Here is a 14,484-nt window from a genome sequence, read left to right as displayed (position 1 = left end):
CTATGTAACATTTAAGCCAGCATTGAACTTGGCTCAGTGTGCCAAAATCTCATGTAAGGATGTAAGTGTCCCATCAACTCATTTTGATGGGTTTATAGCAGCTCCTTCACCTCCCACTATTCCCCAAGGCATCCACGAGGCTCGCAGAAGACGGTTTGAAATCACCTATAATGCACTGCTATTGTATGGTGAGTGGTCTGGGATACTTGCGATTGACTTGATTGAAGGCAGCACCCAAGTGGAGACAAGATAAAATAACAAGTCCACTAAACACAAGTGTGCATGCCAAGTGTAGTCAATGAATCCTGTTAACTACAATCAACTTAACTTCAACCAATGCAATTGTGGATAGAGCACTAAGCTGGGATCCAGGATGTCTGGTTTTATTCCCAGCTTGTCCGCTGGCCTGCTGGCAACTATGGGCAAGTCATTTCACCTTTTGGTGCCTCCGTTTCCCCATCTGTAAATTGTAAACAATAATGATATTAACTGCCTTTATAAAAGCACTTTGATGAAAAGTGCTATATAAGAGATAGGGGTATTATTATTACAGCAAGTCAATTGTATTTAATGGATGCTGCGATCATGCAATAGAGTAGAATTGTATCCAATATTTGGATAGATTTTAAAAATGTGAGCAAACAAATTCATTTTGAAAATGTCTAGTTTGAAAAATCAGAGAGCAGAAAGATTTTCATTGTGCAGGACGTCAGTGGGATATCAACAGCAAAGAGTTTTGGTTACATCTTTTATTGGTATATCAGTTTTCTATTCTGTATTATAACATCTCCAAACATTAACTAATTGTATGCCTGTAAATAACGATTTATGACATCTACTGTATGAAAGAAAACGTCTTTCTTTTTGTTGTTGTTCATATAGATGTTCCTAAAGCTAGATAGCAAAGTGATGTATTTATTTTGGTAGCAGGCCAGACAGAAATATTTAAATCCTACTTTTGGAAGCAAGAATTATCTAATCACTCACTAGCTTTTATAATAAAACATTTATCATGGAACATTAATCCATTAGTACTTATTTTCCATCCCATCCTTTCACTAGCACCTTGCTTTGAGCACAGTTGAGTTTGGCTGTGATTTTTCCTTTTATCATATATCATAGTTACATGATGGGACACACCAACATTGAATTCCAAAAAAAAAAAAATCCAAACGCTGCACTTTGCTTGAACTTGGCACACAGATGTTCTGCTTGTGCTTCCACTGCTAACAAAATAGTGAATGTGTGAGTTCTGAAATTAGTCTTTCATCGTTAGGTACCAGGGTTTCATGGCTGGGAGGCAGCATGTAGAAACAGCGAAGAATAATTACCTGTGAAAGAAAAACTTACGTTTAACTAGCTTTGTGTTTTCACAGTTTTAATTTGCATAACACATCACCAAACTGCCATGCTTAAGCCCTCTGGCATTAAAGGCAAAGTGAAAAACTTCAGATGGGTTTTCTGTTTTGTTTGGTTTTGTTTTGCCAAATCAGAGATTAAAGGTAACCCCTGACAAAGAAGTTCAGTCTATGGCTCTGTGCTATAACATAACCTGTGGTGTCAAGGAAGGGATCAAAGGTTGACTTCATACCCGCTGGCTCCTATTTTGCAACAATCACTGCTGCACTGAGTGTCATTGGTTGAGTAACCAACATAAACATAGATTTCATACTCCCTTACTGTGGTAAAACCTGTGAGGTGAAAGGGTGTCATCAGGAAACTCCAAAGCTCACCTACTGTAGAAGGGACTGAGGAGATGGCAGAAAGGGCAGGAGATCTGGAATCCTCATAGGGCCTTAAGATACACAAGGAAATCAGTGTCCATCTCCATGGACCTTTGGCTGTCAATAGCCCTCCCATGCCCCTCTGCCCTAGTAGCATGACTTCCTTAGAGACAAGTGTGCTACCCCGTGATCTTCCCTTCATTTACCTACTGTGAGTTGGAATTGAAAGTGTGAAAGCTGGTTACTATAAATCCATGTGACATAGAGGAGAGCATGATTTGGAGAGTACCGTATTTTCCGGCGTATAAGACGACTTTTTATACTAAAAAACAACCCCCAAAAATCGGGGGTTGTCTTATACGCTGGATATAAACAGCGGGCAGCCCAGAGCCCTCTGATTCCCGGCCGCAGCTGGGATTTAAAAGGCTCTGTGCTCCCCGCCGCAGCGGGCAGCCCAGAGCCCTCTGACTCCCCGCCGCGGCTGGGATTTAAAAGGCTCTCGGCTCCCCGCACTTGCAGGCAGCCCAGAGCCCTCTGACTCCCAGCCGCGGCTGGGATTTAAAGGGCTCTGGGCTCCCCGTGCTTGCAGGCAGCCCAGAGCCCTCTGACTCCCGGCCGCGGCTGGGATTTAAAAGGCTCTGGGCTCCCCGCCGCAGCGGGCAGCCCAGAGCCCTCTGACTCCCGGCCGCGGCTGGGATTTAAAAGGCTCTGGGCTCCCCGCCGCAGTGGGCAGCCCAGAGCCCTCTGATTCCCGGCCGCGGCTGGGATTTAAAAGGCTCTGGGCTCCCCGCCACAGCGGGCAGCCCAGAGCACTCTGATTCCCGGCGCGGCTGGGATTTAAAAGGCTCTGGGCTCCCCCCCTTGGAAGGGGGGGTCGTCTTATACGGCGAGTATAGGCCAAAACCTATGTTTTAACTGTAAAATTAGGGGGTCGTCTTATACGCCCAGTCGCCTTATATGCCGGAAAATACGGTAGCTGTAACCCAGATCTACCCCCCTAAAGCTGCAAAGCACCCTACTCCCCCTAAAGCTGCAAAGCACAGATCAGATGGCTCTTGAAGTGATCTTCCAGAGTCTGTTGCCATAAAGGTGCCGCTGTCCCTGCCTCCCAAATGTCTGACCAGACAGACCCCACTTCATCCATGCAGCATGGTGTGTGCATAGATGATATACACCTTCAGAGCCTGATCTTGCAAACAATTGCTACTGCTTGTAGTGCTTACACTGAAGTCCCATTGAAGTCAATAAACCCAGACCTGGCAAAAAGCATTACATCAAGTAGTAAGTGTTTGTGGAATTAAGACCTAGATGTAGTTAGTTATATGCTTAGGGTCACATTTTGCACAAAGAGCGCACATGGGCTCCCATTGAAGCTAGTTGGAGCCCTATATTATGTATATACAGGCAAAATTTAGCACTGTAGCAAATGAATGTGGGGGGGGACATGTCTTAAACATAAACATGACATCCTAGACCTCTTTCTGCTTCAGTATTTTCAAACATAGCTTCATAGATTCCAAGGTCAGAGATCGTCCAATCTGACCTCCTATATAAAACATGCCATAGACCTGCCCCCAATAATTCCTATAGCAGATCTTTAAAAAAAAAACTTCCAATATTGATTTACAAATTGCCAGTGATGGAGAATCCACCAATACCCTTGGTAAATTGTTCCAGTTATTAAATTAGCCTCACAGTTAAAAATGTACACCTTATTTCCAGTCTTAATTTATCCAACTTCAACTTCCAGACATTGGATTGTGTTATACTTTTGTCTGCTAGACTAAAGAGCCCATTATCAAATATATGTTCCCAAGGTAGGTACTTATAAATTGTTATCAAATCACCCCTTAACCTTCTCATTGTTAAACTAAATAGATTGAGCTCCTTGAATCTATCACTATAAGGCAGGTTTTCTAATCCTTTAATCATTCTCCTGGCTCTTCTCTGGCCACTCTCCAATTTAACAATATGCTTCTTGAATTATTGACACCAGACCTGGTCACAACTCCCTTTCCCTGCAGTATGATCTTAGGTCACTGAAAGTTTTGTGGCCCTTGTGAACTCTCACAAAAAAATCATCTAGTACACTCCTGGAGCATTAAAAGTAAGAGACAAACTGAGAATTCTCTTTCTTGCTGCTTTCAGCAGTACAAAGCAGCTGGACTGGGATTCAGAATCTGTTTCTATATATTTCAGACCTGTCCCTGTATCAGGGATCGGCAACCTTTGGCACGTGGCTTGCCAGGGTAAGCAGCCTGGCGGGCTGGGCCGATTTGTTTACCTGCCGCATCCACAGGTTCGGATGATCGCGGCTCCCACTGTCCCGCGCTGCTTCCTGCAGCCCCCATTGGCCTGGAGCGGTGAACCCGCAGCCAGTGGGAGCCACGATCAGCCGAACCCGTGGACACGGCAGGTAAACAAACCAGCCCAGACCGCCAGGCTGCTTATCCTGGCAAGCCACATGCCAAAAGTTGCTGATCCCTGCTATATATTTCACATGCTTAGACTAATAATCAGCAGGCCTCTCGTCTGGCCTTCTTAGGGGAAAATTCTTCTCTCCAATTTTGACTGTTTTTTTATCTTCACCCCAGATTACTATAGTGTATTCAACACTTGTTCTCTGCATGGAACATCTTTTGACATCAGTGGAAATTTCACGTATGACTGAGTAAAGAACATGCAATAGAGATCCATATTGAGGATGAAAGATCTATAATGCAGAGCCAAAAGAAGAATTTTGCCCTTCGATGTTAAACAAACCAAAAACTATATCTTTTAACCCCTTTTACTGCCAAAATATCTTGTTCAAGGCATGCGGTACATTCTTTGTTCAACAGGGAGAGATTAAAAGGACAGTCCGCAATTAAAGTACATTTTGTTTTGTTATTCCATGCAACTGATTTATGTGGGCTTTTTATCTTAGCAAAATAGGTCACATATATGCCTAACGCTCTATTATTATGTTTTTTAATAAATAGAGCCATACTTTTTAAAAGCTATATATTTGCAGTAGACTTATCAAATGTTTATGCTTAATGACACCTTTAACTATTTTTCACATTTGTTTCACTTTTTTGAATAACAAGTGTTCTGCAGAATTATGATGTGTTCTTTGACAAATCTAATGCCAAATCATGTTAAAAAATAGATCTGGCTTGAACATCAAAGACATTGCAATTAATGAGAAGGTTTCTTGTCATTGGGAAAGAGTGTTTAATACATTCTCAGAACTTTAGGGAAGTGAGATAATTGAAGATTTCCAGAAATCCTATCATTGCAATACTATTGCCCCAGTCCTTGGGTCTGATTGAACTGTACTCAGCACTAGACCTGGCAGTACGAGGGGAGAAGATGTGCCACCTCTTAACTCTTCCTATCCCTGGAGTCTCCAGGGACTGGTTTGGCACTTGTCAGAAGTTAAAGCAGCTTCAGAGCCACTCTAACGTCTGCTGTCTGGTAACAGACCCAAGGGGTTGTCATGTAGACCAGGGATTGCTGAAGTGCAGCAGCGCTCTTGTCACAAGCCCTCCATCAGCCACACCACAGCACACCCCAGATGTCAAGGGGAGCAGGATGGATTGGCATGTGATCCTTGCTAGTTTTACACCATTTGGGTTTCCATCCATGTAAAGGGGTCACATTGGAGCCAGTATCTTACCCTGTACATCAGATTGTAAGAGACTTTGGGGCTGATTCTCAGCTCCTCTCTTCCTGCACTTCTGGAAGGAATACAAGGGACAGGTATGAAGGGGCCTATCCGGCCCTCAGTCTAAGTTAGAACAACCACTGGGCTGCTCTAATTTATGGTCTGCTTCGCACAGCCTCCCTATTGATCCTAGGAAACACAGTGCAGTGCACTCCCAACATGACCCCCTTTTCCTCTTAAACTGGGGCTGGGAGTGAGTCTAGTGTAGGGTCCTTATGACAATTCAGCCATGACTGGTGAGGCCTTCTGTACAGTAGCTATTTTCATGGGGCCATTACCACCCATTTTAGGACCCCTTTACACTGCCATAGAAGTGTATTTAAGACCTCAGTGAATTAAGCCTCTTTTCATCTTGTATTTGTCTATAAAGTGCCATGAACATTTCTGTATCATAGAAATAATAACTGTCATATCTTGCTAGTGTTATAATAGTTAATGCTAACATACATTTTGGAAGAGATATTAAACCATAAATTTCAGGGTTTATGTTAGGGGGCTTATTCCTTCACCCGCTCACTTCCCTGGTCCTTCTCTCATGAACAGAGAGCAACAATACCCGAAGTCCAAAGGTGCAAACAATTCGATGTTTATTGGGGTGAACTTCCAGCAAGCATGATTCCAGTTTCCTTCCTTAGTGTCCCCCTTCCCAGCTCTGACACCACAGAGCCTTGCCTGTGTCCCTGTTTCTGTTCCCATCCCCAATTCCCATCCCCAATTCCCCCATCCCCAGTCCCTGTTCCCATTCCCCCCCTTCCTGATTGACTGCAGACTATATAGTAAAAGTTGAATTTTGCTTAGCTATACCTTAACCAATCATTTTACTGAAATTTAACTAATCAATTCTAACATATTGTAACATAGTTATTTAACCAATTATATCCCACCACCTTAATTAGTTTACACCCAACAAAATTAATTATACAGCAGACAGAAACAATTACAGAACCAGACAGAGACCATGCAAATAAACATACAAAACAATACAGAAGTGAGGATTTCACAACTACATCTATACAGACATAAGGGTTTTCCAGCTGTGTCTATTAATAAGTGAGTTTTTACCAGTCAGGATGCTATCAAACTAAGTTTCCTTTTACATCTTCTAGGCTCTTCCCTTTCTCTGGAGGTGATAGATCGGATCACCTTCCTAACAGCCCCAGATTGCCTTATTTCAATATGACTAAACAGGGCCTCAGACTGTCACAGTAAGAGAAGGCCATTACACAGACAGACAGTGATTTTTTATTCTTTCTTTTATATCTCTATAACTAGCTAAGTGATAAGAATATACCTAAATTCTTAAAGTATAGGCTTTTGCAGACAGGCCTGAATATCTATATCCTAACAGTTTAAACCATTCTCTAACTATAAGGGATTAGAAAGAGACTTAATGTGGGGAGGAGGAGCACGATTATCCCATGTCTGCCTGCAGCAGGGACGGGGGGGGGGTTCTTTCACCTTCCTCTGAAGTATCTGGTACTGGCCACTATCAGAGACAGGATATTGGACTTGATGGTCCTCAGGTCTGATTCAGTCTGGCAGTTTCTGTGTTCCTATTTATATAACAAGACCAACCAAGGGATTGGCTGAGGTTACTTGAAGAACTTGAAGAACTATTTCCTCCTACAAATTATAAACTCCTATGATAATTGAGTTCTACTAGAGCCATTGAGCTGTCAAACAGAAAGTTGAGACATAAGAATGCGAGGGAGAGATGTTTCCTTCTAGCTGGCCCATGACAGTGGACTTCAATTCCTGTAATACATCAAAATGGCCATTGATCCCATCAATCTTCAGAGCAAAATTCTAATTCACTTATCTGACTCCTTTTTCACAGTAAACTGATTAATGATTTAATTTCAGAAAACCTCTGTGTGGGGAAGAGAGAGAAACTTGAGAGCTAACAAGGAACTTGTGAAAAAAATGTATAACTTGTAATGCACTCCTTATCATGGGGAGTAGCACTAGATAGATAGGTGTACAGCTCTCAGGAGAATTTCAAATATTTATATTTATTTTCCATGATTTCCCCTGTCCTCCACAGGAACAAACCCTCTTTCATAGTTATTCTTTATTAGACAATCATAATATAACTAAAAGTTACCGGATGTATTATGTGGGTTTGACTTAGTATACAAACCCAACACATAAAATAATCAGAATATCTAGGAGATTTTACCAAGTTCCGTAAAACACTCAATCATTCTATGACACTAAGGAAAGCTGAATAGTAAAACCAATTAAAAATCCCTAAGCAACACTGTAATATAATTAGATTTTTTTAATAACAATTTAATACACGAAACATCCTCAGTGGGGATACATTTAGGACATTCAAGTTATGCTGGAGTATAGGCATGAGGTAGGAAGCAGAGCACAGGAAGTACATATACTACTATTCAAGTCATGCCTGACTAACCTAATTGCCTTCTATAAGGAGAGAACTGGCACTGTGGATGAGGGGAAAGCAGTGGATGTGTTATTCCTTGACTTTAGCAAAGCTTTTGATATGGTCTCCCACAGTATTCTTGCCAGTAAGCTAAAGAAGTATGGGCTGGATGATTGGACTATAAGGTGGATAGAAAGCTGGCTAGATCATTGGGCTCAACGGGTAGTAATCAACAGCTCCATGTCTAGTTGGCAGCCGGTTTCAAGTGGAGTGCCCCAAGGGTTGGTCCTGGGGCCGGTTTTGTTCAATATCCTCATTATGATCTGGAGGATGGCGTGGACTGCACTCTCAGCAAGTTTGCAGATGACACTAAACTGGGAGGAGTGGTAGATTTGCTGGAGGGTAGGGATAGGATACAGAGGGACCTAGACAAATTAGAAGACTGGGCCAAAATAAACCTGATGAGGTTCAACAAGGACAAGTGCAGAGTCCTGCACTTAGGACAGAAGAATCCCGTGCACTGTTACAGACTCGGGAACGAATGGCTAGGAAACAGTTCTGCAGAAAAGGACATAGAGGTTACAGTGGACGAGAAGCTGAATATGAGTCAACAGTGTGCCCTTGTTGCCAAGAAGGCTAACCGCATTTTGGGCTGTATAAGTAGGGGCATTGCCAGCAGATCGAGGGATGTGATCATTCCCTTCTATTCGACATTGGTGAGGCCTCATCTGGAGTACTGTGTCCAGTTTTGGGCCCCACACTACAAGAAGGATGTGGAAAAATTGGAAAGAGTCCAGCGGAGGGCAACAAAAATAATTAGGGGGCTGGAGCACATGACTTATGAGGAGAGCCTGAGGGAACTGGGATTGTTTAGTCTGCAGAAGAGAAAAATGAGGGAGGATATGATAGCTGCTTTCAACTATCTGAAAGGGGGTTCCAAAGAGGATGGATCTAGACTGTTCTCAGTGGTACCTGATGACAGAACAAGGAGTAATGGTCTCAAGTTGCAGTGGGGGAGGTTTAGGTTGGATATTAGGAAAAACTTTTTCACTCAGAGAGTGGTGAAGCACTGGAATGGGTTACCTAGGGAGGTGGTGGAATCTCCTTCCTTAGAGGTTTTTAAGGTCAGGCTTGACAAAGCCCTGGCTGGGATGATTTAGTTGGGGATTGGTCCTGCTTTGAGCAGGAGGTTGAACTAGATGACCTCCTGAGGTCCCTTCCAACCCTGATATTCTATGATTCTGTGATTCTAAGGACTCCGCATTGAATCCTGCAGCATAGGATCAGGCTCTCCTGTTAACTGTTCTTTCTTCCTTTCAGGTTTAACCTTGGCATTTGTCCTTTCACTTATTCCACATTTTCCTTCTCTAGTGAAAAAATTAAGACACTTCAGAAGGAATGCTGGTTCTCAGCTTCTGCAGGAGTGGATTAACAGAGCTCAGCTCCCCCTCCATACTCAATATCCTGCTTTGCTACCAACTCCTCAGCAGGGATTTTAAGGCCTTGTCTGCACACAAGCTTGTATGAGTTTAGTTAAACTGCTGCAAACTCTTGTGTGTACATACTTATTTTACTTTATAAGTGGATTATTTGAGTTTAGTTTAAACCCCTTCTTAATTGATTTATGTTAAACTGTAACAAGCCTGGTTTAAATCGAAATAAGAGTGTCCATACAGCCTTTTGCATTTTCGGGATTACTATAAAGTCAATTTAATGCTCGGTTATGTTGTCAGACTAAATGCTTGTCCTTAGGCTGAGCAAGTGCAAGAGAGAGAAAACTCTTTCCCTTGCTGTCCTGGTAATGTAATTCAGTCCTGTTCTAAGGGGATCACCTCTAAATGTGATTGGGTAATTTTTCACATCTACTGAGTCTTTGGTCTTCCAGCTGATGATTAATGTTTGAGAATTCCCTGTCAAAATGTTTTGTGGTGTTTTTTTGGAAAATGTGGTTTCTGCAAAATTGAGATTTTCCATGAGAAAGTGAAGTACTTAGTTTCAGGTCAGGTCATCATTAACTGAAACATTCCATTTCTCAAACTGAATCAAAATGTTTAGTGTCAGGGCAGATCAATATTAATCTGTGTCTACCTGAGCTACCAAAGTGCCTCATGAGAGTTGCTGTTGGGTTGCCTCTTGCCCCCATTCTCTCCTATGGGTCATGCTCCCTGGCCAGACTACATCTCACATGATGCACCGTAGACTCCCCTTTGACTGAACTGCCTCTGTCTGGGAGTCATGTGACCATGTTACATCATGGGAAAGGTAGTCTCTATTGCTGATACTTTCAATGATGACATCAATCAGTGCTAGTTTTTTCTGTAATGGACACCTGTGTGCTAGGAGCTGAATCAAGACCACCAGCTCTCTCACATAGGCTATCAATGAGTCTTCTGATAGTAATGAGACTTGGTCATTACTGATCTGGGCCACAGTTGAGCCTGTATCACCCTTCTAATCCTCTGAGAATTCACTTCTCCTCTTAAAAAACACAGTTGAACATAATGCTATTATCTTATATTCTGTGGTTGTATTTGACTTGCTAAGTAAACCTAAAACAGAGGCCAAAAAGAAGTGTATTAGAATAACACAGCAATACCAACTTTTGAAGGATCATATACAAATTCTAGTTTAAACTAAAAAGCATGTAATTTACACTTTGGGCTAGATCTCCAGCTTGTGTGAATTGGTGTAGTTCCTTTGACTTCAATAGGGCTATGTCAATTTACATCAGCTGAGGACTGTCTAATAATAATAATATATGGTGTGGGATTTTACTGCATACTGTACTAAATGTTGGAAAACATCCTGTACTTAAATACATGCCACTCTTCAACTCAGACTGTGAGACTGACCAAATTGTTTGACACGAGGGTTAGTTTTCAGATAGTGAAATTTCAGTTGCCAGGTGCCAGAGGCAATATATCAGGCACTCATAAAATAAAGATCAAAAAGCCCATCAGTCTCCCACTGCATCTGGGATCTAAGATGGAACACTTATAGCCCCCTATCCTTTAAACAGCTCTCACTTAAAGAGCTCACTGTTTATAATAACAAGAAAAGGAGAAAGGGGTCAGGTCAAAACCAGCAGAACAGCAGGTGGTGTTATAAAGATTTTTTCTCCAGTTAAAAATTATGTGAAATAGTAGTTGAAATGTATTCATACGAGCCCGTTCCATATTTTTTCTTGATATTTTAAGATAATTCTGGCAGATTAGACTACAAATCACAATTTAACCTTGTTTTCTAGGCTATTTACTCCAAGATATTACAAAAATAATCTGAAAGAATTTCCTTCTATGTTTCTCTTTTGACTGAAAGTCCTTCTTTCAATACACACATGACTGAATTAATGCTTTAGATCCAAAACCAAAATTCCTCCAAAGTTCAAGGGGTTTCTGATCAATGTTCCAGTTCACAGCCATCTTAGGTGGAATGGTGTAAGCTGAGAAGTTTGGATCCAGATCTGAGCTATATTATTATAGTTATATAATATAATTTTATATTATTATACTGACATTTCCCTGAGTGTTTTACTGAACCCAAAGGAGACATGAACCCTACCTTTCAAAAGCTTACAGCATCAGGGTATAACTCTGCCCTCAGTTGACTTCAACAGGAGTTACTGTTGTAACTGTGGAGGGGGGGGAGAGAAGGGCAGGGGCTCCCTCAAGTCCCATCCAGATTCTACTTCCAGTCCTTTATCATGTATTTCTCCCTCCCTGGTGGACACCTAAGACACCTTACAGCGAATAAATAAACAAAAGAAAGTCCTCTTCTCCCTTCCTTTATGAAAGAGGGGAGTCCATGGGAAAACCAAGAGAGGCAAGGGTGATCTGGACATCAGGCAGTCTTCCTGGGTCAGCTCTTTGGGCTTAGTCTAAAATGGGGTCTACCTCCAGCCAGTCCTCTTGGAGCATACCGCTTTGAGGCTGGGTTATGCACGTGGGGAGCAGTGAGGCCTGCTGCTGTCTCCCTCGTGGCGGGCGTGTCTCTTGTCTGAGGTGAGACAGCCTTTTTCCAGTTCACTGCCCCTTCCTGTGCCAGGTTTTCCCTCTTAAGCTCCTCCGTTCCCCATGCAGAACAAGCCTTGCAGGTGTGCTTCACTGGTGTTGTACAGACCCAGAAGAGCTCGTTAGTCTCCTCTCCACCAGAGTGAGGGTGTGCCCCTTCACAGTAACTGAGGCCAAAACTGGGCTAATAGTGACTTGCCCAAAGTTCAAGGGAGACTGCTTTGCTTTGAGTTCATCACTTTTTGAATCTATTAAATAGACAATTGGCCCACTTCCTAAAGTAATTAAGAGGTGGGTAAATATTGAGGGATACCATCAGCTACATCTCCAGTCTAAAATTGGAAGTGGCAAATTCGTCTATTGTATCTACTAATAAAATATATTGATACCATTGTGAATAATGGGTCAGATGAGATCCTACAATGTACTGAGCATCTCCTGTGAGGCGTTGAGCATACTTAGCTCCCAAGGACCTCTGCATTTTGCAGAATTGAGCACATGGTACATTAACAGTTGCCCACAGAGTAAAAATCAATTCTGTCCCATAATCTGCTTGCTATTTTCTCATGCAAAACTATTTGGGTCAGTGAAGTTATCCATTCAGAAGTGCCTTCTGCTGGTGTTGTCCTGCTACTGTCTCAAGATTTTAGCACCACTACATTGATTAATAGCCAGTTGGGCGGTGGGGTCGGGGATGGGACAAATACCTCCAAGTTCATAAACACAGTGATCATCATTTTAAAAATAATATAAACATTTGTCAACAGTTACTGCACTGTGGTATTGTAAATCCAGAAGAAATAAGTGTGGTATCTTGGCTACCAGAGCCGGGTAATTAATTTTGGGGAAATGCTGACTTTTTAATGTTGACCACAATATTCTTATAAGACATACTTGGCTGCCAAGCCTAATACCCTGGTATTTTTAGAACATTCTTCCCAAACACCTTTTCCCAAAAATCTTTTTTTACTCCAGAACATGAGTCAGGTCTCCCATCTGCTTTGGACAATCATTCAATGAAGCTTACTTGGCCTTAACTCCAGTCTCCGAATTCTGTGTGGTATCAAACATGGTGCGTGCATTATTTTGAAATGCTGTAATATTGACTGTGTTATCTTTGCTTTATAACTATGGTCCCATAGAGCTTTCCACTGTATGTCCAGCAGTTATTTCCCAGGCAGTTTTTAAAAAAATGTAATGAGGTGCTATTATTAAAGCACATTAACTTAAACAGGCTCGTTGCCTGATGAGAACAATTTTTATTTTCTTTAAGAGAGAGGCCAGATTGCAATCAAGGGGTTTCTCTAGTGAGTATCCCAACAAATTCATCACCCTATTTCTTCGCTTGAGATAATGCCACATTTCAGAGTGGGCCAAGATCTTTTTTTTACTAAACTTCCAGAAAAACATTTGTTATTCTCACACAAATTGGCTACATTAAGATTTTTTTAAAATGTTCCCTTTTGCTAACCTTACTCAGACATAAGACTGATACGTATTTGGATTCCATTGTGGGTTATATTGGGCTCATGGGTTTTATAGATTTAGATTTATAGATAACAGAATAGTTTGTGTAATTTATTTGTTATTGCAGAGTTGGGTTTAGGCATATGCAGATGCATCAGACCATACAACTGGGGAGGTTCTACATTCCCGGACACTGTCTCCATAGAGCAAGGAGAAGGAAGAGCTGCCAAACTGGTTAGAAGGGCCCCCATTCTACACACACACATCCCAGCTGTCTAAGCCCTCTCTCACACTTTTGTGGCAAGATTTTTCTACCTTTCCCTGATCTCCTGAGGTTAACAAAGTAGAGAAGCCTACCTTAGGCACTAAGGTGATAGGCACCTTAGATAAAGAGAGAAAAAAAGAAGGAAGGTCTTCTGATTAAGGCACGAAGAAAATTGGGTTCATTTCCTGGTTCTTCCAGAGACTCCCTACGTGACCATAAACAGATTGTTTAATCTCACTATGTTTCTGTTCCATTTTGGTTTTATATACAATAAAATATTATATTTTACAGAATAAAAAGAAATTGAGCTATGTTCCAGCCACTAAAATATTTCATAACAATAATGTAACCAAAGAAAACTAGAAAATGTTGCAATTTAGATCTGAAGATGCAAATATTAGGTTCCTTCTGAGACAATCCAGAGCTATGTATTTTAAAATATTAATAATTCATTTGTAGATATGTAATTCAGCTCTTATCCACCAAAAATTATCTTTCAAATATATTGGACTCCTGAGAAAATATTTTCAGCCTGACTCTCAAAGAACCACGTTTTTTGGCACTGCGAGTCCCTCATAGGATTCCTTTATTGAGATGTTTGGGTGTATCCAAAATGTACAGATTTTTGGAAAGATACTTACATTGGATTGGAATTTATCCTAAACAACCATCTTTCCTTATCTTGTATGATTGCATCAAGTATTTCTCAAATACCGGACTCCAAGAAAAAATGGCTACTACAAATTCTGTTAATGACAAAGATGTTAATATTAGTATTTTGCAAAGTGTTCATAACAAAACCCTTAGTTACTAACTGAAAACTTGGACTAGATTCACTTAAGGATTTGCTGAGGTTTGTGAATGATTCAAAGTCCTATATGGGCCTAGTCTACTCTAGAGATGGGTGGTCTAGGACCAAG

Source organism: Mauremys reevesii, linkage group 3, assembly GCF_016161935.1.
Source record: "Mauremys reevesii isolate NIE-2019 linkage group 3, ASM1616193v1, whole genome shotgun sequence".
Classification (NCBI taxonomy): Eukaryota; Metazoa; Chordata; order Testudines; family Geoemydidae; genus Mauremys; species Mauremys reevesii.
Note: the sequence above shows the minus strand (reverse complement) of the source record.